Source organism: Callithrix jacchus, chromosome 4 (assembly GCF_049354715.1).
Source record: "Callithrix jacchus isolate 240 chromosome 4, calJac240_pri, whole genome shotgun sequence".
NCBI lineage: Eukaryota > Metazoa > Chordata > Mammalia > Primates > Cebidae > Callithrix > Callithrix jacchus.
Window position 1 is genome coordinate 120,687,427 of NC_133505.1, and position 21,988 is coordinate 120,709,414.

The window sequence follows — 21,988 nt, forward strand, 5'->3', positions numbered from 1 at the left end:
GATATTCAACCAGGTTTTCTCTGAGAAAAATCTTTAGATTTCAGTTTAAGACTTTGAAATTAGCAAATCAAAAGAAATTCATGATGTTTGCCTATAATATTAATTGTCTAATTGATTCTGATATGAACCTAAAACTCTGGAATAGTCTACATCTGCATGACTAAAAGCAATGTCAGGACAAGGGTACTGCAGCCTGCTTTGCTCCATGGGATTGGTATTCGGGCTGCCACAGATGCTGGCTCTGAGTTCTGGGTCCAAGGAGAGTAGACCTTTGCTCTCACCTCCCCTAACTTCTCTAAATTCTCTTGACATTTAAAATGAAAGTAGTGGCAGTGGGAAAGAGAAGCTGGAATCTCAAGGAATAAAGTGATGGGTGATGGAAGGAACAACCAAAAAAAAGTAAGCACAGCAGGAAGTATGAAGGAGGTTTGGCTCACAAGTAGCTTTTACCCCACTGAGGCTGAAAGACTTATCACACCCTCAGAGCATCCTGACTGCCTCATCCTTCTTCTTCCACCATCTGTTTTACATCCAACACTCCAATAGTCCTTGTGTGCTAGACAATTAATTATCTTGTTATAGGTCTCAACAAATTTGGCAGCTACTCTTCTGAATACAGCACATTATTTAAATAGAATTAATAATTTGGGTTGGTTTTTTTTTTTTTTTTGGTCCCAGGAAGAAAGAAAAAAGTTTTTCAGATGGAAATAATGACAAAAAGTAGAACTACTTAAATGTATGTTTGAAATACAGTCGGCAAAACACACACACTTGCATTCTTCTTCCTGGTACTCCTCCTTGGGTAAGAGATGCACAGTCCAGTGGGAGTGGTATAAATGTCTCCTTTTCTGTGACATAAGTTTTCACTTCCATTACTGAGAAAATTTAGATTATTCCAGATGTTTCTTTAAAAATATTTAAAATTCCTAGTGATCAGCATCTCAAAAGAAGAAAGAACACATTAAATAGATACCTTAAAAAAGTGGTGTTTATTGAAAGAGAAAAACCAAGAAAATAAACACGGGTAATGGTGGGAATTCTGAAGGGTTTTTACTTTTATGGGTCCTACAGTCTCCTCCAGCACATTCCTAAATAGCCTGTAATATGCCGAACTATCTTTTGTATCAGTGAATGAAGTTCTTAAGAGTACATTAGTTGCTCAGTGAATAGCTGCTGAATGTATGAACAAGATTTTGAGCTATTATCATGATACTGAGTTACTGTCATGTTTCCTTCTACTCAGTCCTGCTAGATGAAGTGAGTAGGGGATGCTTTGTGGCAAGTGTTTAGGCATCAGGGCCTAACATGGGGAGAACATGGACCACATTTCCTCACATGAGCATCCACAGGTTCCACCCAGCTCCACACTCACAGAGGTCCCATTTTCCTTTTCTGCACATACTCCCTTCATACATCTCCCTTTTCTCCAACATGGGGAGCCAAAACCCTACTTGGTTCTCTTCCAAAACAATAAAGTCTTCCTCAAACCTACTGTAAGTATCTAGGGAGTCCTGGATAAAACAAAGACTGCAACATGCATCATTACCGGAATGTCTGCGCCAGCCTTGTGTTGGGTAAGAAAAGACAGGCTAATAGAAGGGATCTTACCAAACAGTAAACCACTGGCACGGGAAGGTAGCAAGCACTATATTAAACGTATTTAGGGACTTCATAACATTTTTGTCAGCATCATTATTAATATATCCCATTTCAATTTTGAAAGTCTCCCAGAATGGATTGTAAGTCCTATGGTCAACTACTTATAGCACATGTAAGTTTTTTGTTCACCTTTCCAACATTTTAATATTTTGGAATATTAAATGTATGTAGGGAACTACCTATAGACCAAGAATAACTGATTGTTATTGTGATAGAATTAAGAAAACCTCATGGTTGCAAGAGAATAAAACTAGACCCTTTCTCTGGGCAATGAAATTATTGATAATCAGAATGCTACTAAAGTCAGAGAAAGAAGTTAAGATACCTTTTAAAATAGGATATAGTTACATCTTCAAAATAGTTTAAGAATTTCAAAGTAAATTTATAACTAAAAGCAGACTGAATTAATTTGGTTCTACTTTTTTATTGCTCATGACTTTCTCTCACTTTCAGACAGGAAATGGGAATATAATATCTACATAACCAGAGAATATTAATTAAAATGCTTTTATGTACTTTAGAGGAAAACAAAGAATATAATATAATATTCAATTACTACTTTGTTTTTAATTTCTGGAGTAACATACAGGAAGTCACCTAAAATAGTCTAGTTTACTCAGTATATTAAATGTGTCAATATTTTTAGAGAGTAGTATATTATATTTTATATATTTTTGAAGGTAACATTACATTTTACATACTGTTTTTGAAACTGATTTCTTATTTTATTTACATATGTAATTACTTATCAGGGGATGATCATACACATCTAAAAGAGACTTGCTTCCAAATGTCTGCCATTAAATGTATTAATCAACAGGTCATTTCCATTTATTTAGTATGAGAGAGGCATCTGTAGTGTGATTACCATATGCTGTTAGCTAATCTTTCGATCTTATTAATTTTTCCACTTTGGTCATGGTAAAATAATTTAATTTTATACTTATTTTAATTCTTAAAAGAGAACTCAGATTTTTATATCTCATTAGGTGGATATATAAATCACTTGCTTTATAGAGAAAAATGAAATTAAATAAATAAGTTTATTAGATATACTGAAAAGAATTTAAATAAAAGAAAAACTCAAAAATGAGCTCATAGACTGTTACAGAACTTTTTGAAGCTTTCTTGGTCTGCAAGTAGAAAATAAAAATAAAAATTGCCTAATTCTCTATTATTAATGAAATGGAGACATAAATCATCTCTTAGAAATTATTATAATAGTATTGATAGACGGATGCTTACTTCTGGGCACTTAAAACACTAGAGACAAGGAAAAATAGGTATGTAGCAGGTTAGGGCAGGATGGAGGGTGGAGTTTTTCTTGCTCCACCAGGCACATTGTGCCCTCACTATGCATTCTCTCCATCATCTAGCACACTTGATGCTGTTTGTTTCTTTGAAAGTTGGATTGCCCTTGGGCTAACAAGTTATTTGAGAACTTGTAATAAAGGACTAATAAAGTCATCATATTCTCAGATCCAGCACACTGCCTGACACACAGTACTTGTTCAATATATACTGAAGTAAGTGAGTCAGTAAGAAAGGCATAAAAAAGTCAAAGACAGAGGGAGAGATAAGATGATTATTTTTCCAGTAAAAGTGTATTTAATGCTTCCTAGAATCCAGACACTATGCTAGGCACTGGAGATGTAGGTACTTTTGGGGTGGGGAGAGAATGAGTGTTTATATGCGTGTATGTCAGGGGAATAACATTAACTCAATAGAGTCTGATCTGTACTACAGAACAGAGGAGGAGAATGCTAGCCATCCTGGCTTGGGTGGAGATAGGCTACAGAGAAAAGGGGCAAGAAAACAAAGAGAGGTAGTGTGGAAGATAAGAGGTTAGAAAAGCAGAGAACCATTAGAGAGAGGGACCAGCATGCAGAAAGGAATAAAGTATAAAGGAGCATGGCCCATTCCTTCCCTGGAGTTACCCAACTGTAAGGACCTTACAGAGGAGTAACAGAAGATGAGTCCCAGGCTGGTCCACTGGAATAGTAAGGGCTTTGTAGGTTGAGCTAGTTTGAACTTTACCCTGAAGGTTAGGGATGCTGCAGGTTAATAAGCAAGGGAACTGCATGATCATGTTTGTAGTCAGAAAAAATTCAAGCATGGAAGAGGATGGAGATCCAAGGCTTAATAGGAGGCTACTATGATTCAGGTGAGAAGTTCTGATGGCCTGAACTTAAGAAGTAGTACCGGGGCTGGAGAGATAGGTGTTCAGAAAGCAGGACTGTTGTATCTTGGTGACAGACTACAAGTGGGAGGAAGTGATCTTGAGGTACCTATGTTCCTACTATAATCTTTGTAACAAACTATTCTTAGTTTCTCACTTTTCTTGGATGTCACTTTCACTGGCAGATGATACTACCAATACAGAAGAGCAAAATAAAGTATTTGAGAAGAAGTAACCTTAAGAAAGTAATGGTGTATAAAAATTTTCAGGTATTTGGTCTTTTTGTGGTGGTACAGAGTTGGAAGCCCTTATTTAATGGATGCTAATATTTGCAGAATTCAGAAACTCCCAAAGTAAATGCTGCTATAAATAACCCTGAACTCATTAGCAATCCATTTCAGAGTGGACAGGGTATGAAGATAAGATAAACACCTGATTAAGAAAAAATAATTATATTCATAGAAAAATCTGAAAATAACACTTTAGCTAATATTTTGAAAGATTTTATGATGTGCCAGGCATATCTATCAGGACAATGGGAATAATGTTCTTCACTTTAAAGAGTCAGCTATCAGAGCTAAGTGGGTGTCACACATTTAGTCTAGATTTGGAAACAGAGGAATAGAAACGTCATTAAGTAAAAGCAAAATGGAAAGAAGTATCTCCCAGCTATCTATGCATCTGCAAGCCCATCAGTCCCTCACATACCCTGTACCTGTCTTGTGCTCTGCCTTTCCTTCCTTTCCCAGATCTTCCTGTCTGGGTGCCTCAGCTTCTGCTTCTGAAATTCTGAGTGCCCACACTAAGGAACTCTATGGCTGCCCCATTAAACCATGTTCCAAGTACCACAGAAATAGGGATGAAAAGAATACAATCCCTGTCCTTGAGAAGCACTCAGTCAGCTGAGCAAGACAACAGTCATTGAGCCTTTTCTGGATATTTTCAGGGGTGCGAGGGGACCTTTCAGATCTGCAGGAACCCGGGAGTTCTCAGTAATGAGCTTTTCTACTTCTCCATGCTGTATCCCTGGGAAGAAGGGCCCTTTTCCAGTGCCCTCTCATCCTATATTGTTGCATTCAGCTCAGAAGAAGTGAGTCAATTAGGAACTTTAGGTCACAGGCAACTTGCTCACCAGATGAGGAAATTCCATTTGCATGGAATGTCAGTTCCCACTACTGCATACAGAGTGTGAATGCAACTTCATTTATGTACTGCATAACATCATTTCATCCAATAACAGACCACATAAACAACGATGGTCCCATTTGATTTTACTAGTATGTTTTTACTGTATATTTTCTATGATTAGATACACAAATCCTTATAGTTGTATTACAACTGATTGCAGTATTCAGTACAATCACATGCTATACAGGTTTGAAGCCTAGGGATGATAGGCTGTATCGTATAGCCTGGGTGTGTACTAGGCTCCATTGTCAAGTGACATATGACTGTATTTAGAAGGATCTTGGCAGACTTAAGTCTACTTTAAAATTGATTCAATTGTTTGCTAATAATTAGTATTATCTAATGCTTTGTTCTAGTGGCCATTGCATATACATATGAAAACTGCAATATGACAAAGCCAAGAAATTGAGATTTATTAAAATTAAATTACTCTTTTGTTTGTTGCAATGAAGATACAGAAAAGTAGGGAGGCATGGGTTTTAAGGCTCAGAAATCCACAGAAAATACCTGGGGGCTAACCGCAACTAAGAAGCCCATTAGTGTGGGGGTTAAATATGGGCTTCAGAGACAGAAGGTGTGGATGAGGATCATGGCTCCACCCCTTTGGCTCTGGGTCTTTCCTGAGCCTCAATTTCCTCATCTGTGACATGGAAATACTAATGGCATATGTCCCAATGAATGCTTTGTAAGGACACAATATAAAAAGACCTATACTGTTTGGTACATAGTAATATCAACTACTAGAATTAAATGAGTGGCTATATATATATGAATAAAATTAAACTTAACCTTTTAAATGAAGTTATTCACATTTAGTGACCAGAGTTAAGAAATAGCTTTCCCCTTTATACAATGAGTCCTATAAGGTATGAGATATAAAATTGTCAGAAAGAAATTTCTGTGGAACCTAAAGCTTTCAACTCATATCAGATATAAAAACAAATATAAATATTTCAATTATTTTAACAAAAACTTTAATTCTTTTCCATTTACTATATCTGGATAAGAGGATAGATATTCCAAAGAATCATGTGAACTTATAAAGTGAGGCCTTGCAAGAAAGAACAGTGAATTAGCTGTCCCAAAAGCCTCCTCTTAATTTCTGTGCTCAGCATAGGCCTTTAAATCTGATATCAGTTTAATCAAGCTTAAGTCTTTTTTTTTTTTGAGACAGAGTCTTGCTCTGTCACCAGGCTGGAGAGCAGTGACACAATCTTGGCTCACTGCAACCTCCACATCCCAGCTTCAAGCAATTCTCCTTCCTCAGCCTCCAAAGTAGCTGGAACTACAGGGGTGTGCCATCACGCCCAGCTAATTTTTCTATTTTTAGTACAGATGGGGTTTCACAATGTTGGCCAGGATGGTCTCGATCTCTTGACCTCGTGATTCGCCTACCCCAGCCTTTCAAAGTGCTGGGGTTACAGGCATAAGCTACCGCACTCGGCCAATCAAGCTTAAGTCTTAAAAAACATAGTTCTTTCTTCATACTCTTCCCTCAACAGAAAGAGAACCCATGCTTTAAAATGGAGAGCAACATATTCAAATATATATAATTGAGTATGCTGTGCCCATTATATTTAACCATCTATGATGATGGTATGGTGATGTTAAAGATGGTGGTGATGACAGCAGTGTCAATTACTACTTCCTGAAGTTTTATTATGTATGACACTCAATGCTAGGTATTTTACATAGATTATCCTATGGATATCAATGAAGTGGTATTTCCATTTCCAAATAAAATTGCTAAGAATTTGGTCTGGCACAGTGTCTCATGCCTGTAATTCCAGCACTTTGGGAGGCCGAGGTGGGTGGATCACTTGAGGCCAGGAGTTCCGACCAGTCTGGTTAACATGGCAGAATCCTGTCTCTCCTAAAAATACAAAAATTAGTTGGCATGGTGGTACAAGCTTGTAGTCCCAGCTACTCAGAAGGCTGCGGCACAAAATCACTTGAACCCAAGAGATGGGAGTTGCAGTGAGCCAAGATCATGCCACTGCACTCTAGCCTGGGTGACAGAGTATGAGTCCATCTCAAAAAATAACAACAACAATAATAATAATTAATTAAATTACTAAGAATTAGAAGAGCGAAGTAATTTGCCCAAGATATCACAGCCAATAAGCAGTAAAGCAGGGATTTTAATTCAGCCAACTCTGTCCAACTGCAGTACTTATACTATAATAAATACTTTATTTATGTTGAGGCAGGTTCAGAATTATTGTGATTTTTTTCATTGACTTGAGTTAGTTAGCTATGGCAAAGAACATTACAGTGACATTTTAATATGTTCCTAAATAGTTCCCCAAACTATACTCAAATAGTAAGACAATATTTATGATAGAACAGTTATGCTACCTCATTAGCAGTTTAAAGATTCTGTTACTTCATGTTAATTATGCCTTGTAAGCCTTTTTAAAATAAAAAGTACAATTAGAGACATACTTCCTTCTTTTGTCTACCTCTAAACTTAAATATTTAAATTGGTTTATTATTCACACTTCTCATACCATCCTTCTCCTTTCTATCTCAGGCCATTCAATCTCATAAAAGTTATTGTTGCACAAGGTTTCATAGATAGTAATGTCCTGAGATCATCATGACAAAAGAAAAGTACTTTTCAGTACTAAATCACATCTTAAAACCGTGCAATTATAAAGACACTTTAAGTTTTTTATGTGTGGGTTTTCTTTTTAACCTCTGGAGTAGCAACAGGTGGATGCCTTGCTTCAGTACATGCAGTAAATATTAATGGGATGCAAACTGTGTGTACCCAAGTCTAAGCAGAATAAGTCTTCTGAATTCATACCTTCTGTAAAGCTCAGATTCCTTTGGCAAGTACCATACACTATAGTAACACAACATTGACCTCTGTGCAAGAGGATCACATTATAAGGATATCATGGGAAGCATAAAACATTCAGTATCAGATTCTCTGAGCTATTAAAAGTACTTAAATATGGCATCAGTTCTTAAAGTTACCTAATTTAAAAGTAGCTGAACCTTTGAAAATTATTGAGTCCATTAAAAACTACATTAAGTTACAGCACTATGCTCAAGGACCACTGTGGTTCAGGTTATGTCACGGCTTCATTACGATCACCTTCCTTATGAATTTCTGAAGAATTCACTCGAAGTTGAAAATTATCATAAATCTCAGTTGCCAGAATCTATTTGCTTTACAACTTAACTTACTCCCACTAGACCCTCTATTTAAGTAAACTTAAAAAAAAATCTATTCAAGAGCAGAGTACACTGCCTGGACTCAAATGCCAGCTCTGCCATATAGTAGCTATGGAGCTTGAGTCATTTATTTAGGTTCATAAAGCCTCACCTTCCTCATCTCTTAAATGGCAATGAAAATGATAACATCAAAGAAAAATAAAATAATAGCAACAGCAGCTGTACATACTTATTTTCCCTCTGTAAAATGGGAAATGACAGGAGAGCTGCCAGAATTAAATGAGTTGATATTAGTAGAGCTCTTTGGACAGTGTCAGGCACATACTAAAAGTTATTACAAGTGTTGCTTAAATAAAGTATTCAACAAATTTATCAAACTCCATATTTTCAATATCAAACTAGTAAAGCATTTATGAATATCATTCTCAAAGTGATGCTGACTTCACAAACCACATATGCCATGAAAGAATTCTATTTCTATTGTAGAAGGTTATTAAAAAACACAGATTATACATAAGCTGATGCATAAATATATACTATATATGCATACATATGGGTATACATATATGTGTATACATACATATGTGTACATATGTGTATACAACTGGTCTAAATTAAAATAAACTCTTCAACCATTTCTTAATATGGACATAGCTTTCTTTCATAAAACTTTTCAAGAAAATGGAAAATAATCTATTGTTCCAATGTTAATTAATAGTAAGACACCATAATGGAACTTCCATATGAGATTTAGAGGGGTTTATTTATCCTAGCTATACATTAAGTGACTTTCTAGATATAATCTTTTACTCTACTTGTTATCAATGTTAGCTACTCTGAAATGTTTTTTACTTAGATTGGTGATTTTTAAATGTAGTTATTAACATCTTGCTTTGATTGCACTTCTACATAAAGGTTAAGATAACATGATGACTCGGAAACAAACTGATTCCAGAGGAAGCGAAATTTCTCAACGATTACATTAGATACCAGAAAAAATACACAAAAAGCTACATTTATGCTAACTTAAAAAAATTGATTTTGAATGCACAGAAAACCTGAAATACAGAATTTTTCTAAATGGCAACAGTTTAATTTATAATAAAAGTTTAACCAGGTATTTTTGTTTTGAGCTTCCCTTACCAAAAAATGAAGAGGACTTAAATGATGTTAAATCTATGGCTTAAATATTTTTTTTTTTTTTTTTCCTGAGATGGAGTTTCGCTCTTGTTACCCAGGCTGGAGTGCAATGGCGCGATCTCGGCTCACTGCAACCTCCTCCTCCTGGGTTCAGGCAATTCTCCTGCCTCAGCCTCCTGAGTAACTGGGATTACAGGCACGCGCCACCATGCCCAGCTAACTTTTTGTATTTTTAGAAGAGACAGGGTTTTGCCATGTTGACCAGGATGGTCTCGATCTTTTGACCTCGTGATCCACCCGCCTCGGCCTCCCAAAGTGCTGGGATTACAGGCTTGAGCCACCGCGCCTGCCCGGTTTAAATAATTTACTTAATTTGACTTGTTCTCTCTTTCAAACTATTCCCCTGGACTTAAAATAAACTATTATTCCATTACCAAAGAATAATTCTTCACTTAATTGCAATAATCTCAGAATATGAAAATATTGGAATAAAGTATTTAGAAATCCAAAAAATTCATCCATGTAAAAACCAATGAAATATACAAATATTCACATAATTTAATTTCAATGACACAACTCTAGTGTTACTGCTCATACTTCATTCCCAAACTGGAATCATTTTTAGCAAGCATTCTCTCCTCCACTAGCCCCTTTTACTAGGAAGTTACCTTGAGAGTTATTTTATTCATGAATGAGGGTACCTACAATAAAAGACCACCCTGCTAGTTATATGAAGAGCATCAAAGAAAATTTCCTTCAACTAAAATTTCCACAAGACATTTCCTCTTTTCTAAAAAATCCTAAATAACTACTTTTGTAACTTGTTCATTTATATATAATTGCATTTTAAAAAAATGTTACTGTTTCTAAGATTATAAAAATAAAGAGACAGTAAAATTTAGGAGCAAAATAGTTGTTCTGTTCTATAAATGCGAGTTCACATTTTCAGTGCAACAAGAACATTAACATTTACTCATAAATGAATATTAATGACAAATTCAGAGCTGGCATTACTTCATAGAAATCATACACGGAAAGCCAGAGCTAGAAATCATACAGTGCACAGATAGTTATGTTACTCTAAAGTATTCAGACAAAGAGCAAGGAGATTAGAGTCAACATCAAGCCTGTGAAGTTGAGTCACATCCTAATGACACGGTGGGTTAAGAATAATTGTAGCATTTAGGATGGAAACAAAGTTGGCTAGTCAACATCTTATGTGATTTTTGAGTCAATAGCTCTTTGTTGACTACCCACTCTGGACAAGATGCTACTTCCCTAAGTAAGCCACTGCTCTACAGTTTTATTTACACTGTGTAGGAGTAAGCATCCTGCTTCTACCAGAAATCCTCCCTTTTTGTTTAAAATAACACCCCAGCTCAGCTTTGCATATTATATGTGTTTATGTGCTCAATAAATACTTTTTGAATGAGTGAAAATTCAGTGAGTAAGAAGGTTATTCATTCAAAAACATCTGTGTAGCCTGCAAAACTGGGTAAGGACAATGATACAAGCATAATGAAAACACTGGGAAACACCTCCTCACAAGGATGTCAAAGGGAGCAATTTCAAATATTAAATTTTAAGCATGAGCTCTGTCTTAACCTAGAAACCAAGATCCCAGTACTTGCTGTAATACTCCATTAAATATTGTGCTCATAATTTCCCATGTAATCTGCTTAGGTACCTATTTGAAAATATTTTTCTCAAGTAATGATGTTTCCCTATGTTTTATTAACTGAGAAAAGAGTGTTTCTAGAATGCCAGAGTAGCTTAGGAGAGGCCAAAGCAGTTTTCTTTTTCACTGTTAAAACACTGTAGGAAGTTAAATTTAAGCAACAGTTTCCATCCCATTGCTGTATGTCTTGTAATCACTTCTTATGTCTCCATTAGTTCACTGGTGAATAACTTCATATTTCTCAAGTTAAGAAGCCTGCCCTGATGCTCATTCAGTTTCTTTGAGCAATGAGCAGAGAGAGGGAGGTAAGTAGTATTGTTTTCATTTCTTTAAGAACTTCACTAGGAGGAAACGCCAAGGTAAAAATGACAACAACTCTATTGTAACATAATTGATAGCAATAAAACATTTTTTAAAAATAATCATTTTTGATGTCCAAATTTGTAATTCCCTTTTATCTTCTCTTTAACTTTTTATTTGAAAAGAAACAATATATTTGAACTAAATTATAATGTGAAATTTGTCTAAAGCTCTGAAATATGTAGAAACTGCTAAGTAAAACCTTGAAGAAGTACCAGCTTTTTATTACTTCTAGCAAATCAGTTTATAAAGAAGCACTAGCACAGAAAGGAGGCCCACCCACCCACTTTCACTCCCACCCAACCGGACCCTGCATGCTATTTATCAGGCCAAGATTTCATAAATCAGAGAAGAGTTACAGTGCAATTAAATGTATCAACGAAGTAATATGACATAAAGCACACTTTGCAAATATTAAATCTCTCCTTAAGGAATCAATGTTTTCCGTGAATAAACTGGTATTTGGAGAGAGGAGGAGAGGAGGAGGGAGGAGAGAGGAGAGAGGAGAGAGGAGAGAGGAGAGAGGAGAGAGAGAGAGAGAGAGAGAGAGAGAGAGAGAGAGAGAGCGCGCGACCCAAGGGGTGAGGACTGGGCAGACCACAGATCTGAGCATCAGCTCCCTTGGGTGGGTGCCCTGCAGCACTGAAGTGGTGAAGTCGGAGAGCAGAGGAAACCCACCAAGGCGAAGTGACTCCGGAGTTGTGGTAGAGGTCTGCTTGCTGTGCACTTGGAACCTCCAGGTAAAGACATCCACCTTAAGCTGAACACTCCTTTCAGGTTTCCCTAAACCAAGGTGGTCGCCTAAGTAACAGGAGCAGTAGTCTCAGCGCTCCAGTCAGAAGCCACAGCGACCTGACCTCTCAGACTTTTTAGTAGTAACAGTATGACTGCATCCATCCTATGTGAGTGTGTGTGTGTGAGTGTGTGTGTGTGTGTGTGTGTGTGTGTGTGTTGGGTGGGTGGGAAGAGATTCATAAAGTGGGGCTGTGAGGGATGTGGGAGGGGCCGGCTAGTAAGAGAAAACACCCCACACCATAACTTAGCCTTTGCCTGCCTTTTGCCTGCCCTCTGCCGGTCCTTTGCTCCCGCCTTGCAGACCCCGGTGCCCCAAAGCCGCCCTCACGCTCCAGACAGCCCCACAGCCACCCCAGAAGTGGCCGAACGCAAGCCCCCAAACTGGCAAGAGCAGTGAACGCGTGTTCCCGTTCTGCCTCAGACCGCTACCCAGCGCTCCGGGAGAGACAGAAACAGGCAGGCAGGCTGACTGACACCGTCTGTGTAATTTTACCTCAGGAACTGCCCCCGCCGTTTCTCATCTCACTACTTTAACCTCTGGTCCTAGCAAACCTCTCAAAAGTCTTCCCCAGACAGCGCCCAGGAGAACCGCACCCCACAAAGTGCTTTTTGCTGGCATCACCCGGATGCCTCCCTTCAGCGATGTGTCCCTTCTCATTTCCCCCCAATTCTAGAGGTCTCGGCCGGGTGTGCTCAAGCCCCTCCCCCGCGCGAGGCGGGCAGCGCGCCCTGCTCACCGTGGTCCGCGGCGGCGGCGGCGCAGGCGGGAGCCGGCGGCGGGTGGCCCGGGGCCGCCGGGCGGCTCCTGCGGTCCGGGCGGCAGTTGGTCCAGGAGTTTCGGATGCTCGGGCTCGGCTCGGCAGAGAGCGTCAGCGTGAATGGGAGCAAACGACCAGGGCTGTGCGTGGCGCGTGTGAGTAAGAGGCGGGCGGGCCCCACACGCAGGAGGTGGCAGTGAGGTCGGGGGCGGGGAGCCAGGCGGAGGAGCAGGCGGGAGACAAGTAGTGGAGTTTAGGGCGCGTTTCCTGCACTTCCCGGAGAGGCTGGAACCAGGTGCGGCAGGGCGCGCTCCCGTGGCGCGGGCACGGCATGGGCGGCCGCAGGAGCCGGAGTCCGCGCAGTGCCGGAGACAGCAGCAGCTCTGCGGGAGGAGGTGCGCATCCTCCTGGCCCCACGAGGGCACCCGCGCAGCCCCCGACACTGCGCGCGGAGGGCGAGACTCCGGGCGTCCTCGTTGACAGCTCCTCTGGCAGCCCGCTCCCTCCCAATCCGCCCAAAAGAGCAACAGTCAGTGTGGCTGGGATCTTCCCTTCCTGCGTCCTCTAGCCGCCGGTACCAAGCTGTGCTGGCGCCCCGCTCCCCGCGGCTGGCTCTGTCACGGCCGCCGCCCGGCCCCCAGCGCGCCGGAGCCGGCAGCTGCCTCCCAGAGACGTGCCCAGCTGTGTGCGCGTGTGTGTGTCTAAGCGAATCTCTTCCCCTCCATCACTTGGGCGCGCAGGAGGGACCGGGTCCCCGGCGACCAGCTGCAGAGTGGCTGCCAGTCCACACCCTCCCGGCTCTCTCCCCACCCACCCCGCCCCTACTTCTCCTCGCCCTCCCCTCCTCCCTCTGCTCCTCCTCCAGCTGCCGCTCCCGAGCTCCCAAAGGCAGCGGAGAAACCGCAGCGAAAGGGAGGAGGGTGGGGAAAGAAGCGCAGGTGTCTTCAGCAGTAAGATGGGCGCACGCACCGGAGCGGCTTGCTGCAGGGGGAGGGCAGGGTCTTAGGCGGAGAAAGGAGAGGAGGAGGATTTACCCGGAGGCGGAGGTGCTGCTGCTGAGCCGCTGCGCGTCCCACCCAGGCTCGGGAACCGCGAGCGAGCGGCGCAGTGGGGCGGACGGGTGGGCGCTCAGGGCTCCCAGTTGGACTGAGGTCGCAGCTTGGGGAGCCCGCGGAGGTGACCAGGGTGGCAGAACTCGGGCACACAGAGGTCAGAGGGACCCAATCGCTGAGGCGCTGAGACCCGTCTCTCTGGGGTGAGGGGGAGGCATAGACCCAGCGCTTGGGGTACACAGGTGTCCAGGAAGCTGGTGTGTATGGGTCCAGCATGCCAGGCGGGAGAGTCGGCGGCGGTGAGGAGTCGGGCGGCGGCCGCGGCATACTTGGGGCTGCTGTGTGCATCCGGAGTCACAGGGGGCGATCACCGCCTAGCTGGGAAGCGGAGCTCTGGACTCAGCCTTCTTTTCACGTCCCAAGTCCAGAAGCTGAGAGGCACACTAGCCTTCCCAATTCAGTCTGTGTTCCTCCTACCCTTTGCCCTCAGCAAAACAACGGGCCAGGAGCTTATTCTGCCTGCCACTTACTGTGTTCTTTACCCGACTGAAAGGACCCGACTGCTCCAAGGAGACTGATGTGTCGCTTTCGCTCTCCCAACCCTAGTCCCCTCCCTCAACATACATCCTTACCCAACCAAAATTACCCAGAACATTGTATTTCTCATTGACAAAACTTTTTCCCTCTGGGGTTCCCTAAAAATGAAAACCTTTCCTCCCCTTTTCTCTGTAGAGGCATTTAGTCTCTTGCTTACATTCCATAGTACAAATGCAGTACACAGAAAAGTCCTTTAGGCAATAAATCACAGCATTATTGCTTATGACGGCTTGTCTGTTTTCAAATGACAATCGCAGAATGCAAATTTGTGTCAACCTGAGGTCAGTGGAAAGAGTTGGTCCATTTAATTAGACGTCTGTTGGAAGGAATCCCGGCAACAACACTAGAAAGAATTGCTGTCCTTTCTCCAGTACCCATTCCTTTTTATTATGGAAATTTCTGTTAATTTAGGCAATCTGAAAATGAAAGGTCGGATGCAATTTACAAGGCACAATATTTCTAGATTTTTATTCAATAGCCTGCCCCACCTCCTTCCTCCGACCACTCTTACCATCACCTCAAAAGGTCATGAGCTCAGAATCTAAACTGTACTTTTAAAATTTGAGGATATAGCCTGAATGACAAAGCTGTTGAGTTTTAGAAAGAGAACAGTTAAATCTAAACTTACTTACCAACTCCTCAGAACAAATCATATGATCAGCAGCAACAACAAAATGTATACTGTGTAATACATTGAGCAGGAGGAAAGATGGCTGTTTGCCAGATAAGTGATCCATTAACCTCTTTAGCTCATTGTTGGCAACAATAGCATACAATCACATTCCTATGTTTGAAAGACAAGGGATTTTTTTTTTCCCATCTCAAAATCACAATGCCACATTATAGTCTAAAAGAAACCTCAAACAATAAAAGTAATAAGAAAGGAAGTAACACGATTTGCTTTTTTCTGAACAAATGTTGCTGTTCTGTTTTTTTCTTGAGGGGAAAATGCTGATAAGCAATAAAGTCCACAAAGGCATGACAATAGATTTTGAAGAATACATCACTCCATCTATTATTGGTTTTTTCAATTAGTAAACTTTATTTTAAAGGTTTATTTATATTATCTTTTTATTGGTATTCAGTCTTTCTTTTATACCTGATGACTGAGAAGGAGGATGGGTAAGCGGAATGTGGCTTCTCATAATTCTGTCTTGCATCAGGTTTATGTCTGGCAGGAGAGGAACACTCATCAGTCTATGCTTCCTTGGCAATCCTAACTTCTCATCAGAGGATCCTTTGCTCTGTAGCTGATGGATTGTGAGATTGTCACAGTAATTTTGCCTACTGCTACAGGATTACACTTGGGATTGGGAGAAACTGGTTCCAGAAACTGGGATGCAATGCTCTGGAAAGGGCTTTTACCTCACCTAGGGTTGGAAGATTAGATGAAGGTGCGTGAGCATTTTTATGCTGCTTTTCAACTTCTACAGTTGACCTGGCTTTTCTGCTAGGTGAAGTGTTGAGGTGGGTGGGTGTGGTCTAACATTGTAAAAAACATTTTGGTATTGTCGTAAATTAAACAAACTTAACACCAGACAAAATGGTACACCCGAACAACCTACTTGAAATACAGATTTGAAAACAGTCACAGATTTATTGGTTTGGTTTAGTCACCTGTGCCAAACAAAGTACACAGCAATGAAAACATTTGGTTAATTAGAGTGTTCATTTGGTAAAGAATTTTTTTCTCCTGAACATCAGCATACTCTCTTGTCTCATAAAGATGCAGCCATTAAATGTTATTTAGGCCAGTCATGCTAGCTTATGTCTATAATCCCAGCACTTTGGGAGGAGAAGGTGGGAAGATTGCTTAAGGCCAAAAGTTTGAGATCAGCCTAGGCAGCATAACAAGACTCCTTCTCTACAAAAAAATAGAAAAAAATATTAGCCGGGCAGGGTAGTGTATGTCTGTAGTCCCATCTACTCTGGAGGCTGAGCCAGGAGTATTCCTTGAGCCCAGGAGTTTGAAGTTACAGTGAGTCATGATTGCACAACTGCACTGCAGCCTGAGCAGCAGAGCGGGGCTCTGTCTCCAAAATATTTTTAAAAAAATTATTTATTTTACAGTTCCAAATGGAGGCTGTCCTCTTAGTATAAGTATGGAAATGTTTGTCATTATGAAGAAATTGAGGGTAGCTTACTTACTTCTAAAATCTATCTTTTTTTTCTTTTAACCAGCCAATTACTGACTTTCAGTTAGTTTAGTAAATATTCATCAAAAGGGCGTTTCAGGCCAGGCACAGTGGCTCACACTTGTAATCTCAGCAGTTTGGGATGCTGAGGCAGAAGAACTGCTTGAGCCCAGGAATTTGAGGCCAGCCTGGGCAGCATAGCGAGACCTCATCTCTACAAAAAAATTTAAAAATAATATGGGCTTGGTGTCACATGCCTGTACTCCCAGCTACTCAGGAGGCTGAGGTGGAAGGACTGTTTGAGCCCAGGAGGTCAAGGCTGCAGTGAGCTGTGATTGCACCACCCTCAAACAGGGCAACAGAACAACAACCTGTCTCAAAAACAATTTAAAAAGGAATAGGACCCTTCTATGTGCCAACATGGGAAACCTGAAGATGAATAAAAGAAGTCTCTGCTCACATTGAGTGAGGTCAGTAAACACTAGGGCTATCGGGTTGAACAAGGTTCATTTTATTGTAAGGAAATGAGACACTGTACCCACATTTCCATGCTCCATCACTATATTTGGGTATCTCTTATATGAAAATTGTGGGTTTTGTATTGTGCAATGCTGTGTTTAGTCACAAGAGACCTAAAAGTGTAAGGCCATGACCAATTGTAGGGAAGCATTTCTCATGGAAGGAGTGGATCCTCAGACGGAATATCAAAAACTCTGAAGATGGTAAAGAGGATTTAACCTTTTTGTTGGTCTAGACAAGTGCTAGCCAATAGAAATACAACGTAAGACACAAATGTGAGCCACATATATAATCTTAAATATTCTAGGAACTTATTCAAAAACTAAGAAACAGATGAAATTAATTTTGATGATATATTTCATTCATATTGCCATGTAATATGATAACCTAATATATCAAAATATTATTTCAACATGTAATCAATATATATATCATTAATTAAATACTTTACATTTTTTTCATACTGTGGTAGGAAGAATGACTTCCCAAAGATGTTTGTGTCCTAGTCTCTGGAACCTGTACATGTGTTACATTACCTGGCAAAAGGGATTTTGCAGATTTAAGTAAGGTTAAAGACCTTAAAATAGGGGGATTATCCTGGACTGTCTGCATGGGCTCAAACTAATCACACAAGTTCTATTTTAAAAATAGTCAAATAATATTTTTTATATTATTAATTTTAACTATTTAAAATGAAAAGTTACATATCTTAGCTAGTGAAAAACAAATTCTTTGAACTAGGCAGAGAAAGCCTGTAGTGACAAATATTGAAAATGCTTTGTAATCAGCATACTAAGGAGATATTAATATAGTGTCAGAATTGCTTAAATTCTGATATTTAAATTTAAGCATGCATATGCTGACTTTAAAACATACGATTAAAGGAATTTATCACAATTTGCTATACTCCCAACATTAATTACAGATACTTTGTAGCATAAATCAAATGGTTTAAAGTGAGCCTGTAACATACCTAAGAAATACCTTCCCATATTGTACATGCAAATTACTTCTCCTCCATGTAAAAGTCTCTTCACTTTAAGTTCTAAATTGAGTTTAACCCACCTCTGTAAGTCACTACTTAGGGGCTCATGATGGCCTAAAAAAAAGAATGTAACAAGGACTGATCAACATAGTTATATATATATATATATAAAATGTAACTATATATAATCTACATATGTTACATATGTACTATATCATATAATGTTATATGACATATAAACTATAAATATGATCATTTCTATTACTGATGGCACAAGATAAATTATGTATTATGCATCTTCAAATAAAAATTGAAGCAATAGGGTAAATACAGAAGCATCACAATGAGTTCCACATAATACACATAACTATATAGACTAACATTTCTCTACAAATTAAGTTTCATTTTATCTTCTGATTGCCAGTTGAATATAGTGGTCCCTTAGTATCCTTGGGGGATTGGTTCCACGACCCCCCTGGGTACCAAAATCTAGATGTTCAAGTCCCTTATATAAAATAGTGTGCTATTTGCCTATAACCTATGCACAACCTACTATATATTTTAAATCATCTTTAGATTACTTATAATACCTAATATAATGTAAATGCTATATATTTATACTGTACTTTAAACATTTCTATCATTTTTATTGTTGTATTTTTTTATTTTTTTCTGAATATTTTAAATTTAGGGTTGGTTGAATTTGCAGATATGGAGGGCCAACCATACAGAGTTTTAATTTTGTAGTTTAACAATGAAAGGCCATAAGTGAAGGTCAATACATGTACTTAGCATTTCAAGCTAAGCTTATTCATATAAACATCTGAAATCAATTCATGACATGACCTAACAAATGCTAGGGGAACTTTTTTTACAAGTAGTTTTTACAGATACTCAACTTCATCTTGCACACTGACAGCCTATATTTAGGGCAAAGTTAGAGATTTTATATTTTCATTTATTCTTCATTTTACTTTTAAAACACTATTATAATTACTAAAAACAACAGCAAGAAATGAGCATATTGTGGTTATAGTCCTTCACTTATTCACTACTGCATGTATAATACCGACAGTGAGTGATATTCACTGGCACGTTTAAGAGGTTTGACACTGAATACCACCTCTGGAATGATATTCATCATCCTCCTAAACTTCTCCATTGTAATGGCCCATCTTTGCTTATATGGGTCAGTGTCTACCAGATGTTCTTGATTCATTTAATCAGCCTCTTTTACTTCCTCCCTCTCAGGCAGGAGTTATTCCAGCAAAAAGAGTTTAGCAGGAGACAGAAAGCCATTCTCAGGAAAGTAGACCTTAAATTTGATGATTAGGGCCGGGCGCGGTGGCTCAAGCCTGTAATCCCAGCACTTTGGGAGGCCGAGGCGAGTGGATCACGAGGTCAAGAGATCGAGACCATCCTGGTCAACATGGTGAAACCCCGTCTCTACTAAAAATACAAAAAATTAGCTGGACACGGTGGTGTGTGCCTGTAATCCCAGCTACTCAGGAGGCTGAGGCAGGAGAATTACCTGAACCCAGGAGGCGGAGGTTGTGGTGAGCCAAGATTGCGCCATTGCACTCCAGCCTGGGTAACAAGAGTGAAACTCTGTCTCAATTAAAAAAAAAAAAAATTTGATGATTAGGTGATTTTTTACATATGGTCTACAATAAACTGGCATACCTTCATTTAGCACACACTTAATATCACTCTGCTTCATGATCTGAATTGGGCGATAAGAGGTGTTGACTGTCGTTTGGTTGTCAAGGGTGGGTATTGGCTTTTGGTTGCCATGCAATGCTTCAACCAGTTTTATGTTCATACACATGAAAAAGTCTTTTGGTCGAACATGGAAGTATAGTGCTTCTGATCTAAAACAATGATAATATCTCCTGGCTCCTGATCTCCTTCACCATAAAATATATCTACTCATCGTCTTTCATGCCTTTGTCAATATGAGCTTGTAGAATCTTCTCTTAAACTATCTTCCTTCCATTGCAGCTTTTACATCTATCTTTAGGACTGATCTGTTCCCCATGGCTTTGGCACTCCATATGCACAGACTGAAACTTTTGAACCATTCTAGGTCCTATCTGATGAATTCTTACTTGCATTTTAGTACTTCAGTGATTGGGACAGCATTCTACTGCTTCTTTCTTACCACCTTGGCCTTCATACTTGTCACAAATCACATTTTTTTTTTTTAACATAGAGTCTCACTCTGCCACCAGGGTGGAATGCAGTGGCATGATCTCCAACCTCTGCCTCCCAAAATCAAGGTATTCCCCTGCCTCAGCCTCCCAAGTAGCTGGGACTACAGGCACGTACCACCACTTCCAGCTGTTTTTTGTATTTTTAGTAGACACGGGGTTTCACCACGTTAGCCAGGATAGTCTCGATCTCTTGACCTCATGTTCCACCCACCTTGGCCTCCCAAAATGCTGGGATTACAGGCATAAGCCACCATGCCCAGCCACAAATCACATTATTGTATGGAGCTAGTTTTCCTGTTGCACACTTAAATACATCTTATGCTATGGTTACTAAGAGCTGATACACAATATTTTTACCTCTTTTTCTCTCTGTATCCTTTCTTTTTCTTCAAATAACATATCGACAATGCCCATGAGGGAGCCAGAACTGCCACCCACTCCACCCTTTTTCATTGCCCATTCTCCTCTTTTCTCAAATAATTCAATTTTATTTGTTTCAGAGAGCACTTCATAAGCTTGTGCAATCTGTTTACACTTCTGTTTATGATTTGGATTCTCACCAGTGTAGTACTTCAAGACCAGTTTCCTGTAAACCTCTCTTAACTCTTCCTGGATGGCATTGGGTCTCAGTCCAAACCCTTGCAGTAAGTTGTTTCTTTCACCAGTTTCTACAGCTGACAAGTCAGCTGCCGCTGGTATATGGGAGCAAGAAAGAGTTTGGGCAGCTACCACTCCACCTCTCACCAAGTGTTTTGGAAAGCTCCCTCACAGGAGTTCTTAAAAGCAGAGGATTTGCTCAAGCTAGAAGAAGAAGAGATATGACAGGAGAATTCAGAGAGATTCAAAGCATGAGAAGGATTCACCATGTCCTTGCTGGTTTGAAGATGGAGGGGACAATGTGACAAGTAATGCAGGTGGCGTTAAGGAGTTAAGAGGTGTCTGGCTGACAACCATGAAGGGAACAAGATTCCTGCCCTACAACCACAGGAACAGAATTCAGCCAACAATCCCAAATAGCTTGGAGCAGATTTACCTCTGAGCTTCCAAAAAAGAATGAAACCCCATGTACACCTTGATTTTGGCCTCATGAGTCTCTAATAAGCAGAGGGTTCAGCTGAGTCACACCATATGGGACTTCTGGTCTACAGAACTGTGAAATAGCAAATGTGATAAAGGGGTATTTCAAGCCACTAAATTTAAAGTAATTTTTTTATGGCAGCAATGGAAAATTCATACATATAACAAATCTTGATATCTGCTATGTATTTTACATGTATGGGACATCTCAATTTGTACTAGCCACGTTTCAAGTATTCAGCAGTCATGCATGTGACTAGTGGGTGCAATATTGGACAGTGCAAGTCGAGACCAGTAGGAGTCAAGATGTCTAGGAAGTGCTAGGTTTGTAGGCTAAACATAATGTCACCATGTGGAAAGAGGAAGAGGATCAAGGAATAGGGGACTTGGAATGTTCTTTCTTGATTCCCCATCCTGTAATCTGTGAATTGGGTAATCTTGCTCATACAGAAAACAGGCTAAATTTTACA

General features: G+C 40.0%; 1 protein-coding gene, 1 long non-coding RNA gene and 1 pseudogene across 15 annotated transcripts in view; 1 reads left to right on the forward strand and 2 right to left on the reverse strand.

Moving 5' to 3' along the window:
* Positions 1 to 13,714, reverse strand: part of HS3ST5 (heparan sulfate-glucosamine 3-sulfotransferase 5) — a 323,276-nt gene extending 309,562 nt beyond the window's left edge. For all 3 annotated transcript variants that reach the window (XM_054254358.2, XM_035296548.3, XM_002747049.8), the window contains exon 1: positions 12,920 to 13,714. The gene's annotated coding sequence lies outside the window, so the exon portion shown is untranslated. The remainder of the gene's footprint in view (positions 1 to 12,919) is intronic.
* The window catches only part of LOC144582350 (uncharacterized), a 658,507-nt gene continuing 648,443 nt past the window's right edge, over positions 11,925 to 21,988 (forward strand). For 9 of the 12 annotated variants that reach the window (XR_013534891.1, XR_013534900.1, XR_013534890.1 and 6 more), the window contains exon 1: positions 12,921 to 13,099. This is a non-coding gene — a long non-coding RNA (uncharacterized LOC144582350). Of the gene's footprint in view, positions 12,128 to 12,920; positions 13,100 to 21,988 lie in introns of those variants that run through there. The other 3 variants (XR_013534898.1, XR_013534899.1, XR_013534896.1) reach the window with 2 other exon arrangements.
* On the reverse strand, positions 19,326 to 20,342 carry LOC100406447 (dnaJ homolog subfamily A member 1-like; annotated as a pseudogene).